The sequence below is a fragment of the Ambystoma mexicanum genome, chromosome 10 (assembly GCF_040938575.1).
Source record: "Ambystoma mexicanum isolate Mex_15411 chromosome 10, UKY_AmexF1_1, whole genome shotgun sequence".
Taxonomy (NCBI): domain Eukaryota; kingdom Metazoa; phylum Chordata; class Amphibia; order Caudata; family Ambystomatidae; genus Ambystoma; species Ambystoma mexicanum.
Genome location: NC_090932.1, coordinates 1,359,855,999 through 1,359,869,834, shown reverse-complemented (window position 1 = coordinate 1,359,869,834; position 13,836 = coordinate 1,359,855,999). Strand labels below are relative to the sequence as shown.

Sequence of the window (13,836 nt, the reverse complement as noted above, 5' to 3'; positions counted from 1 at the left end):
CACATGTGCAAAATCAATGTAATGCGGCTGGGATAACTCTGAAAGATGCTGGCCACCATTCCCTAACCAAGGTATGACTTATATTTACAGTTTTATGTTCCATCAGGACATCACCTCAGGTTTATACTGGGCACTTTGGCATTCTTTGAATTTCCTTCCCCTAAGCCCAGTGTCCACTTGGCAGGCGTGCATGATAGTGTATTCACTGAATGTTATAGTTTCTGTGCTGTGATAGAAAAGGGGCAATTCGTTGAAAAAAAATGTAGATGTAGGTTCCTAAAGCAACCATAACTCAATATCCATACACTGCTCCAAAAACCACACAGGGCATCACATATGACACGCACAGATCCACAGCCTCTACAGCGTACGAGGAAAAAAAACAGCTACTGAAAAACATGTTGACTTTCACTTTTGATTTTAGGGGCAACACAAAACAATGCTAAAATGGGCCATAAAGGTTATTTTCAAGAGGCTATTTTTCAGGTTGATTACCATAACGTGTGATGTCATGACCTGAACATATCATATTTTGCGCTGGTATGATAAATTCCTTTCAAATACAGTTTATTGCAATGAATTTCTAAGCATTTTTTATTACAGGTATATACAGAATTCTAACAGAAAAAGAGTTCCCACATAGGACTACCACACATAGGAACAGTAATGGAAAAAGAGTTGCCACATAGGACTAGCACACATAGGAACAGTAATGGAAAAGAGTTCCCACATAGGACTACCACACATAGGAACAGTAATGGAAAAGAGTTCCCACATAGGACTAGCACGCATAGGAAAAGTATTGGAAAAGAGTTCACACATAGGACTAGCACGCATAGGAACAGTAATTGAAAAGAGTTCCCACATAGGACTAGCAAACATAGGAAAAGTAATGGAAAAAAGATCATCGTCATTTAAAACAAGTTTTTAGTGATGAATCAACTGATAAAAACAATGGAATAAGTACATACAAGTATCGACATAATCTCCAGAACATTACATCAAGTGCAGAAACATTGTTATCCATTTCATCATTGCTGACTAGATAAGTAATTGATATATGTTTCTGATTGAATAAAGAGTTGCTGAACATATGCACTTACAATCAATGATATCTTTGTAATTGAGCAAAAAGAAAGACATTTCTGAAAATGTAAAGCATTAATCACAATGCACAAAATACTCTACAAACTAAAACATTTCTAGATGTTGTTAACTATTGTTAATTCCCATCTCCTCGCCGTATTGCCCTCTGGGAACGGGGAGTTGAGAGGGTTTTGGTAAATGCAACATCTTTTTATTTCTTTTTGGAAAAAAGTGCAGGGAGTTTTAATGCCAAAGAAACAGCTTTTTAGTGGAATAAACTATTTGAAAAATAAAGAATGCATTTGAATTTCTTATTTTGGATGGATCACCTTTGGAATGGAAAACATATAAATCATACCATGGTGTGCATTGTATAATGAACACATGTAGAGAATACAAATATAAAAATACAAAATAGCTTAAAGTCTTATGAAGTTAGGAGCCAAGAAGTAGACAGTATTTTTATCTGCAATCGCAGGTCCATGACTTTTGAATTTGTACTTTCACTTCGAGTGCAGCACTAACAACAGCACTTATTGAAACACTTGCTGTGATGCTCTACAGCACTGGTCCACACCTGACTCCTCACAGCTTTGTCCTCCCCGTGAGATGTTGTTCCTTTGACAACTGCGAGGAGAAGCTAATGGTCACCGTGAGATGCTTCGAAAATCGTTCCTATTTCTTTGCATTTTTGGGAATAATGACACACAAAGTCAGAATTGATGTGAATGTATTAAAAAAAAATAATAGAATGATTACAGTGAGCTCTGCATCTGTTTTCCGTAGCATCTTTTATCTGTGTACTGGAAGCATTTTGAATGGATTGCATTCATTTTATTTTATTAAATTAGTGATGACAACTTTATCAAAACATATTAAGAACAAATTTAACACGGAATGGACAACGCGTTGACACTCAAGGTTTGAAAAAGCCTTCAAAAAAATGACTGCCCCTGAATGGCCTGCATTATCCTGTCCTCAATAGCCAAATGCCCTTCATATGTTTAGGACATCCATTCAAAACACCTTCAATACATTGATAGTATATTAGAAGTTACAACATAGCGACCTGTTCTTACTGGACTTAGTAGGTGGAGGAATGTGCACGAATCTTTACATAAGAACAAAAGTTATAGTTATTAAATTCGATAGTTATCCGAGAAAAACCAGGTTTGGGTGCGGGTTGAGGGGACCAGACTTCCTCATCCCTGGCCTTTTTCCTGAAATGGATCCAGGATTTCTTATAGGTTGTTATTCGTGTTGTAAGGCATTCTGGAAAGGAGTGTGGGCAGTGACACTTAGCATTCTATCTGCCTTGTTGTTATGGCATCTGGAGATATTGCCTTTGGCATACCCAAGGGAGAAAAGTGCCCACAGAGATGGGGGGACACTAATGTACTTCTGGTGACTAAACACACTATTGCACTGATTGGGGTAATGGGCAGTTTGAAAGAGTTTGGCGGGTCCCACCTTTAGAATTCCTCACCATGAATACATATGTACCATGAGAGCCATAACGTTCTATAAGCACCAAGATTTAGCAGATATGGGACATTGGCACCCAGTCAACTTACCGAAAATAATCCAGAGTTGTACATTTCACCGAAAACCATAATACCGAGAAATACCAAAAAAATAAACAAATATATAAAGGGTAATAGGGTAAGAGGGTAAAATGGGTTGGGATGGGGTTGGCATGGTGTCATAAGGATATACAATCAGGGAGCTTAGCCACCCCAAAATCCGTATTTTTCGGTATTGTGGTCGCAATGAAATGTACCACTCTGAATTTTGCATCGGTAAGATCACATTTAACCGGGAAATTATGTTGCATAGCACGCTTTACACTCTGAACATTTTTGTTGGCTTTGCACCATGTTAATCGAAGAAAGTCACTTGTATTTCTCAATTTATATCTAACATGAATGCTCACACTTAAATTTGTCCCTGAATCATTACATTATTGTTACTATTACACTCATTACACGGTAGGCGGTAGGGATTTACCGGTACCGGTAAAATACCGGTACCGGTAAATCCCTGCCGCCTTACTACGAGGTCCCTTAGCGGGTTGGAGTTTTAACGCCTGCTTTTTGCAGGCGTTAAATACCAACCCGCTAAGGGACCTCGGAGCTAATTACGGCACCGCTAAATTGCGGTGCCGTAATTAGCGCCTTCCCCATTCCCATTGAGCCCTATGGGGCAGAAATGGGAATGGGGAAGGGCAATGGCGGAAGGGGGATTTACCGCCCCTCCAACCTAGGGATGGGGCGGTAAATCCCCTTTCCACCAAGGCGGTGCCGGTATTTTACCGGCATGAGCCATGGCGCTAATAGCGCCATGGCTCACCGCCTACCGTGTAATGAGGCCCTATGTCTTTGTCTCTGAGGCTCCCATCTGGGAGTCCTCAATGAACACCAGTGTGAAGGTTGGCAGGCGACTAATGGTAATTTAGTGTGCTGAAAGGACAAGCAGCAACTCATATTGTGCATTTTCCAGAGCACAAAGATGTTTTGCTGTGGAATTATTGTTGTGGCAACCGAACAAGATGCAAGGAGGTTCATGATTTCACAGTGAACCTACCGATCTGATGAAGGTGGTATAAATTAGCTGCTTCCCACTGAAACCGGTTGATGATACCAGTGGATGTGTAAGACAGAAATGACTGTTGTAGAATAATTTCAAGTGAAGGTTATTCCTCACGTGTTTTCTTTGTGAACTCATACAGTGAAAATGATAAATAGTATTAGGAATAGGTATCACTGATCAGGCCCTGGTATGGCTGACTCCTTTCATATTCGATCAACCCTGCCAGGTCCAACTTAGGTCCTCTTCTTCTATCTATACCTCTGGTGTTCCCCAGGGGTCTAGCCAATTTCTGGCATTTCTTGCCCACCACTCTCTGTCCTAACATTCAGTGCTATGCGGATGACACTCAACTCATTTTCAGGCTCCCTTCAGCCACCTTTTCCCCTTCTCTCATCTCTGACTCTCTGTCTGCTATCCAATGATCTCTGCCTTAATGCCAGTAAGACTGAGATTCTCCTCATCAGCACAACCACTCCCATATTTCCTGTAACCCTCTGGCATGCCTCTCTTTGCCCTCTCCCTGCTCCCACTTGTGAGGCTAAAACCCTCAGGGTCATCTTGGACTCCACACTCACCTTCTCTCCTCACATCTCTGACGTCTCTAAGAAGTCACACTACCAGCTGCACCTCCTCAGAGGTATTCTTCCTTTCCTCTCCTTCCCCCAGAAGCTCACTGTCTCCAGCACTCTGGTTCTCTCTAGGCTGGACTACTGCAACAGCCTTTTTTTCTAAATCTTCCTGCCTCTACTCTCTACCCTATGCAACTCATCCAAAACAGGACTGCAAGACTTGACCTTTGCCTCAAGCCCTGGGTTTGTATCTCTCCAGGACTGAAATCTCTGCATTGGCTCCCAGTGACTGCGAAGATTAAGTTCAAAACCCCCTGCATTGTCCACAAGGCTTTCTGGGGAATGGACTCAATACCTTCAACTCCTTTCTTCCTAAATATCTTCCTTCTCAAGCTCTCCACTCCAACTCTCTCAGGGTTAGTCACTTCTCCAAGCAACGAGTTGGTGGTAGATCTCTTTCTTCAGCTGGGGCCTCCCTCTGGAACAGCCTCCCTGCCTCTCTGAAAATTGAGGAGATCCATATGAAGTTCTGGAAGCACCTCAAGACCTTCTTCATTGTTTCTGCTTTCTCTCCTCCTCTCCCCTGCTGAACCCCTGGCTGAAACTGAAACTGCACTGGTCACCTGGCTACATTCTGTTCTCGGGCACAGGTCCCCTCCCCACCGTTGCATACCTGTACTGCCCCCCTGGCAACCTATGTACTCTGGTGTTGTTTCTGTATCCCTTCAGCTCCCTACAAGCACTTGACACCTGATGGCTGCACTACCCCTGCCACCAGCTGGCTGCACTTCTTATTTATCGTCATTATGAATTGTTTTTATATATTCTCTGTTTATCCTATGTACTGCACTTTCCCTCCTCCTTTCCCCTTGCACTTCTACCCTCCCACCTCCCCTGCACTTGCGTGATCTCAATGTCACCTGGCCTAGTAAGATTGTTGTCTGCAATCTCTCTGTTCCCCTCCCTTGCCGTGTTGCGCTTGAAACACTTGTGTATGGGCGTGTTATAAATGCCATACCATATCATATCATAAAAAGCAGACATGGGGGAATAGGAATATAAAGCAGCCCTTTCCCACGTTTGGGAAAAGATTTTTTTAGAAATGTATTTTATACATGATGGTAAAACAGTGAAGAATAACACAGATTATCACGAGTTTCAATCATAAATGTAATACTAATGATCCACAAGTGGCTTGTTCTCATTTACCAGGTAGTGCAGATAGGGACAGTTCTCCCTCTGAATTTCACCTAGGTAGGTGGCCCATCACTGATTGCTAGTGGTAGCACACTTGCACAAAAGGGATACTTAGGATCTTTTTTGAACAGATACCGTTGACTATACAGGAAAGGATGGCAGTCTAAAAGTTTGATAAAGGTATATCAATGAGATGTTTAGAATTTGGAAAGGATCCTGACAGTAACATGATGCATTATTGCTCATCAATCTCATCTATCCCAATAACAATACATTTGGCTTTGAACTTAGCAGTACATTCAGTCCATGTGAAGTGGATTTTTTGAACCTAACTATTTATGCAAAAGAAGGGCAGTTACAAATTAAAACACACAGACAATCTACTGTGGTCAATTTAACATTGCATGTGCATAGCTGCCATAAACATGATAATATTAACAATATACCCACTGGCAAATTCAAAAGAGCACGTAGGAATTGCAGCAAAGATAATGCTTTTGAACAAGAATGTACACCGATTAAACAGAGATTTGTAGACAAAGGTTATTCAAAACACATAACTGATCAAGCATATTACAATATCAAATGTAGGGACAAAGAAGAGCTACTGACTCCCAAAGTAAACACCAATAACGATAACTGTGTAAGATGTATAATAGCATGCTCCAATGAAAGCCATGTCCTATTAAAATAACTATCCAAACATTGGCACATATTACAAATATATGATTATATTAAAAATTATATAGGTGAAAAAACTAGAATTACCCATACAAGAGAACCAACATTATGCAATAGATGATGTCCCAGCTTTATGACACAGACAAATCCTTTGCAAATCAAGATATGTAGGGTATCCAATTCAATGTGTGTGTGCAACAAAATCTATATAGGCAGCACCATTAGAGAACTCTGTATCCACATAACAGAATACTTCTGAACGATTGGAAGTCAAGATCAACAGCTTCCTTCCTTGCATTGGAATCCACAGCACCAACTAGACCAGAAGGCGGATATTAGATTTCTTGTACATATTACACCTAACATTAGTACCCTGAGTGGGTGTGTCCACGGGATACACGTAGAGTGATTGCCTTGTTTCCGAGCCATACCACGAGCCATACCACGGTGTACCACAGTGTAATCCTGTAGACGCACCTACGTGCCTGCGTTTGTTCCCGTCTGGGGGCGTGGCAGCCTTAGCCAATGAAGAGGCTCAAAATGGGGCAATCTCCACTCTGAGCCTCCCCAAAGCTGGAGGCTGCCTTCGTCCCCCGCCAGGGACTCAGGTAAGTGTTTTTTTTTCCTCCACCCTCCTCCCCTCCAAACTATCACCTCCCCACCCTCCCAACCCCACTTACCTTCTTTTTTCTTCTTTTCCCGGGAGAGAACGCACTGGAAACACTTCTGTTCCCAGCAGGTCCGCTCCCGATGGCTGCCATGGAAAGGGAAAATGGACTACATTTTCCCTTTCCCGGCGGCCATTTTATTTGATTTTTGGGTCCTAAAGGCCGGGTACTAATGGCCATAAACCCCTCAACGGTGGGCAAATACTGCCCACGGTAATGCCACCGCGGCTTCGTTAAGTACATAACTACGGCCCTGGGGGCATTACCTGGGGTGTATTGGGCCGCAGTCTCGTGGCTTGTTGCCACATTATAGGTGTCCGACCCTGATATCATGGAAGATTATAAACCATTTTTATAATAATGTATCCGCTTACCTAAATTATATGCATACAATCATTTAGTCTCAAGGCTAGCGTAATCATTGATGTACTTTTAACATGAATATTTTTATAGCATAGCTAATAAAAGATCCTTTTTTACTGTATAATTTTTCAAGCCAATATAATGGAGTTTCAATGGACCCCCAATTAGTACACTTATGTTGCATTAAAATCTACACGTCGTAAACATATTCTTGAGTCCCTTAAAATACTGATTAAATGGCCAGGACACCCACACATTTTCAGTTTATCCCAAAGGTCATGCCTGTTGTCCTGGTCAAAAGCTATCGTCAGGTCTGTAAATGCCATCAATATAGGTTTTCTTTTGTTTGTGGACTTACTTTGAAGAAAGGAAATTATTAACCTGTTGAAAGAGCAGGGACGTCATTTTAGGGTCACCTGGCGTCACACATACAACCTCTGGGGTCTCCCTTGCTACCCCTAAAAACTTTTTTTTAAATACAACTTTATTTTTAACATGTCCTGTGGCCATTGAATTGTGGCTCTTTGTTTTTGGAGTGGCTGGCTGTTACCTCACCTGGACCCCACAGGGGTGTCGATCGGACCCGCACAGCTGCGGTCTCCTTCAACGTGATGCGTAGTGCAGAGATGACTGTCTGGACTGGCCCGCCTAGTCTTGTCTGCTGGACCCAAAGAAGTATTTTCCTGCAAGTGGAGACAGTGATTAACCACCTGTGGGTTTTAGTGATGGCCTCCCAACTGTTCTCGCTCTCCCCCACTAATCACCTCCGATATCCCCTTAGTAACCTCACCTTATGTTCGTAAAAGAAGAGCTCTCCATCCTGCGTATCTTGCAGGGGCGCGTAGATACCAGTTACTTCACTGGTTTGAAGGCAATGGGAGAGTTCCGGTAAGTATTGACTCTGAAGTCCCTGGCGGGATTGGTAAGTATCAAGTTCAAAGAGCTCAATGTGCCCGATGTTCACTCTTGTCCCCTTCCTTCCTTAAGTTGCAACTGAGTTTGTGAGAAGAAGGTCTCGTAGCTGCTGCTGGCATTCAGGTAAGAGTCTGTGTTATCCAACTCTGTCCGGTAACTATTGCATGCGTTAACGTGTTGTTTTTTTGCATATGAAAATGTGGAGAGTTATGGAATAATACCGCCGGTGGTAAGTTTATGGTGGTAAGAGGTTGTATTTGTTGATTCCCTTGGCTCACCTTGTTTTTTCTTGTGTCCCCGAGGTGCCGGATTACGGCAAAGAAATGATGGAGACAGTGCCGGATCAAAAGATGCTGTGAGAACTGGTGAGTATGGCGCTGTGCTGGAGCTGGCGAAGCGACGCGTGCAGGACTGATGTACTTTCCAGGTCCGGAGATGAAATGGTTCTGGAATTAGGTGAAGAATTTGAAATAAGTTCGTTTTCTAACCTTGTCCTTTTCTTCTTCTTTATTCTAGGAGCTCCGGATTCGAGGCGGGCGTGGCAGAAGACTGGATGCTGGCTGCAGGCACGCGGGCGTGGCAGAAGACTGGATGCTGGCTGCAGGCACGGTGAGCGTCACTCTGCTGGATGCAGAATAACGTGAAGCATGTGCTGCTGTTCAGGTGTGGTTTAAATAGCCTCCAAAGTAGTTCCAGGTAAGAAGTTCCCTAGAGCCACGCCCGAGTAAAAAATAGTCCCTGTAACAAAAAAGTCCCATCCAGGCCTCATGTAGGCTTGGACTCTTTTGCAGCATGGTCTGCATCAGGTAAGCAAAGTCTATGAGCCTGGCGCCTATGGCGCCAGTACTGATTTCTATGATGAGCCTGGCACCTAAGGCGCCAGGACTGAACCCAGACAGCCCCTAGCCGGGGCTGCTGAGGTTTAAACAAATGTCTGGATGCCTGCTCCCGGAGCTGAGGGCCTTGGTCCTGGTGCCCGGGGGTAAGCATCATGACACTGGCTTTCTTGTGCACGCCTCTTAAAAAATAATAACAGGGGGTTCCACAAGTGTAACACTTTGAGCAGTGACTCTAAATAAGAAAGAATAGGAATAACAAACAATTTGTCTTTCTGGAATTCTATACAATAATTTCTAGACTCATTAAAGGTTTATTTCAGGTCCACTTCAGGGGGGTGAGTCACTGATTTAGTCTGTTTTTAAACACCTCAAATTCGCAATGCAGACAAAAACTTCCAAAAAGCATTTAGAGTAGAATAAGCATTCATTTCAGACAATGGGCCTCATTCCGATTGGGGCGGTAAGGGATACTGGGCACCGGTAAAGAGACTGGTGCCGGTAATCCCTTACCGCCCTACTATGAGTTCCCTTAGCGGGTCCCTCCTAGGCGTCATGGACAGGACCCTTTAAGGGAAATCAGAGCCAATAACGGTACCGCAATTTGCGGTACCGTTATTAGCGCCTTGCCCCTTCCCATTGAGCCCTATGGGGGCTCAAATGGGAATGGGGAATGGCTTTTTCAATGGGTACTTATCTGTCCCGCAAAGGTCGGACTACACCGGTAAATCCCCATTGATCCATACCTGTGCCGGACCCGTTATTGGCGGCAGACATGGCGCAAATAGCGCCATGACTACCTTCAATCTCGGAATGAGGCCCTATGTATTTTACTTTTCGCAAGTTACAGTTGTGGCATGTTTGTTTCTGCTGTTGTCTCTAGTATGATATCACAAGATATTCCATCTCAGTGTCCTTGGTCACTTGACAAAATCCTTCTGCCTAAAAGCTTCTGTACAGTTTAGAAATGTTTGCATAGCACATAAAGTGGCCCTTGATTTCATTGTGCCACAATTAATGCTTTTTTCTAATGTGTCTCCTATCTCCATGGCATGATGTTCAGGATGTTTGTTTGCATGCATGAGGTAACGAGTGCCCAGAGTACGGGATGGCGTGTAAGTGTGCTGCTTTCCCTGCGATACACAGGTATGAACCCTCCCAATGGTACGTATTTTGCCAACCTCTAAAGCCTGAAAAGTAGATACAAAGAGGCTTGACATGTGGCCATCTTTGCACTAGACCGGGAGATGAACTGACCTACTGTTATATTTCAGTTACCAGTTTAATGGTATCCACTACAGAGTGCACTTTGTTTATTGACTGAGAACATTCAGACATGTAATTGCTCATTTTGCTATAGCCAGTAAGATAGCTATTGGCGGTAAGATAGCTCAGTGGGTTGAGCACTTGCTGCTGTGATGTGTGTGGGATCTGAGGTTGATAAATGTGTACCAACACAGGTTGGATGATATTGAATGCATATTTGTTCTATGTAAAGCGATTAACCATGAGTGCTATATACTAACACATTATTATCATTTGGCCTTGGACATCTGCTCTCATTCACAGTAATTTGGTAATATGGGCCTATACACACTGATATTAGCAATACATATGGTGATCCATCTTATGAAATGTGTATCATATTACAGGGATATTGTAACCATATTTGTCCTAGTGTACTTAGGAGCAATGTTATGATATGCCACTTCCTGTTTTTTCAAGTGATGAAAGGTCATGTTCTATCACTTTCTATGATGTCACTTCAGGGTGGGGTGAAATGACATCACTTCGTGTGATGTCATCAGAGGTCAAGGGTCGTGTGATGACACTTCTGCTACAGTTGGCATTTTGGTGAAGTGACGCCACAATTGTTTCTAACCATTTTTTGAAGCCCAATTGAGTTTTAACGGGTATACATTTGTCCGGACACCACTGATTAAGATGTTTCAAAATGATTGCTGAAAATATTTTACTTGCAACGTCCAAAAGAGTAATAGGCTGATAAGTGTCTGTATTAAGCCTATTGACCATCTTACATATCAGGATTAGAGGTTTAGAATGGAGGGAAGATATGGTACCGAAGTATTTATGAAAATAGCATTTTATATACTGTCTGGACCTAGACTAAAGATTCTTAATAAGTTCAGTACATTTTTTCACAGAAATTGCCAAACATTTAAAATGTTTAGTGAAAGGTGAAATAATCTTCTGGGTAGTGTCTGACTTTGCATAGACATTCCTCTGTAGTGCTGACGCTTTGCAATAGAAATCAGAGTAGTCTGAGCCAATAACTGTGGCTAGTCCACATTTTTTACTATGCGCTAAAAGCTATGCATTTTATTTCGATTTAGAGACTGGAGCATCCGTTCAGATTCTCTTTGTTTACTCATTTTAACATTTTGTTTGATTTCCTCTCACTCTTTCAGAGACTCAAGACTGTTTAGTTTGGATGATTTACAAAGTTTTTTGTTATAAATCTTTTCATCATAAGCAAGTTGCCTGTGGTGAAAGATTTTTAGTTTTAGGACATTCAAGTTTTCAGAACCTGCAACAATTAATTTTTTAAGGAAAACGGAAACAATAGGAGGTGACAAAAGAATTAGATGTCGGGTATTCAAAAGCGAATTTCTCCATTTGATCACTTTCTGGTTAGAAATCATATGTTACAAGGCCCCACTTGATTCTGTTTTAGCCTTTATTGATATTGTAGAGAAGGAGCCAAATAACCCCACCTCAACCACCTCACTTGTATTGCCTATATGTTGGGAGCCTGGATTTGAGACACGTGTGGTACCAGTGAAAATGCTGATGCCTAAGAGAATCCTGGAAGCAAGGTTCCCATTGAGAAAACTGTACCTGCATACAAGAAAATATGATGGCCATTTCAATGAAATCCCGGAAGAAGCAGAGCAAATGAATTAGCAAGACAAATGGTAACGTCACACGGGCAGAGTTGACACAACTAGAACAGATGCAGAGACAAGAGAATGCAGATATTCTATAAGGCATCAAGAAAGTATCAAGGATAAGTGACATCTTGGGATCAAGGTGAAGACGCTTATGCCATAAAATGGATGAAGAAATCCAGTGTTTACATGTGTACAGATGCAAAGAAATGCAAGCAGACAAAATGTCTGCACTTCTTAAGGATGACTTTATAGTGAATAGATTGCGGCATGCACCATTATATACATATATGCATTAAGGATTAATGATGGATGTTTCCACTACGTGTTATAACAGAGTTGGACTACAAATGGAAGGCCTCATCTTCAGTGTGACGCAGTAAGAAAACACATTAAATTAAAAGTGAATCTCGGAAAGACAAGGCTGAATGAACCATGAAGTGAAGCCAAGGTCTTATCAGGATGAAGTTAACTAACAGTGGAAACAAAATCGTGTGAAAGAACAGCTCCTGTACAGAAGGCATGAATAACACACAAAGGACCTCTGAGGTTTATTAAAAAATAGTATTTTAAAGACAGTACGAGCTCAAAATCATGGTCTACAGTCACGTGGAAGGATGAAGTTGGACGAGCAAGATGTTCACACCTACGCATGAGGGCAGAGCGTGCCTTCACTCCCCTGATTCTCCACAGTACAGAACAAACTCAAGGCCTAACTTCAAAGCCTAATTGACTACGCTGACCACTGAGGTGATGATGGATTGATATGCTAATTGGTGGGAAGCTGGGATAAGACAAGCTCCCCCAGCACCTGGAAGTCCAATCTCTGTGCTGCTAGACGTAGGTGGAAAAGTACTGACAAAGGTTAGAGTGCCAACCAATTGTAGGGGACTACATAATTAAGGGTCCTATAGTTTGCGTAGCCAATGGGACATCATGTATTTAGTGACATTCATAGTAGCCATTTTGAGGCAAAGGCTTAGTTTTCCCACCTGATGTTAAGAAACCTATCACTTTCACTTACTATCCCACACTAGTATAGATGTAACGCTCACCTGACTCCCACGGAGGCGCTGGCCTGGTTTGGATTGCTGTGGCCTCTTCTAGGGTGATGCGCAGGACTCGGAAGATGGAATGGACCGGACCCCCAAATCTGGCTTGTCTGGCTCGTAGAAATATCCTTCTGTGTGTGAAAAGGGAGTATTAAAAATCTGCGGGATAATGCGTAGGCCTCCCACTCCCCTTCTCACCCTCCACGAAACCCTTCTGCGATTCCCCATGAAGTCTCACCTTAGGGTCTGAAAGGACGAGCTCTCCATCCTGCTTCTGATGCAGGGGCACGTTGTTATCCAGTTACTTCACTGGATCTCGGATTGGTGAGAGTTCAGGTTCGCTTGACTTTTCCGGTAAGGTATCGTAAGAATTCTGTTGCAAGTTCAAGCTTTAAATAACCATTGTCTGTTTTCTCTATTTCAGGTGCTGAATGAAGATTCCGAGTTAGGGAATGGAACCGTCGAAGGAAAATTCTGGTGAGTTTTTGATGAGTGGTTCCTCTAGTGTTCTTGCATTAATGCACTAATGCTTGTGTCTTTTTCCCCTTAGGGGCCGGGGTTTGGAAATGCTGAAGATACAGCGCCGACCTGAAGTGAGAAGAGATGTCCCAATAAATATCAGGTAAGTCTTAGATGAGCGTTCCGCTAATGTCCTTGCATTCGCTCACTAATGCTAATGTCTTTTTCCCCTCAGGGGCCGGGGTTCGGAAATGCCGAAGAAACGGCGCCGACCCGAAGTGAAGAGGGATTGACCGAACAGGTAAGTCTTATGGTGGAAATTAAGCCTTTCTTATTCTCTTCCCTAGCTCACCTTTGTTCTTGTCTTTTTCTCCTTTAGGCGCTGAAATGCGGCGGAAGATCCAGATGGTCGCTGATGGGCAAGAAGGTGCCTAGTAAAGGTGAGTGGAATGCTGCGCTGCAGCGAGCTATGCGATGTGCTTTTAAAAATGAATGTCTTCCCTTTAGGATCG

At 42.7% G+C, this 13,836-nt stretch overlaps 1 protein-coding gene across 2 annotated transcripts in view; it reads left to right on the top strand.

The window, feature by feature from the left end:
* The window catches only part of SEZ6L (seizure related 6 homolog like), a 1,952,755-nt gene that overhangs the window by 400,212 nt on the left and 1,538,707 nt on the right, over window positions 1-13,836 (top strand). The window lies entirely within an intron of this gene.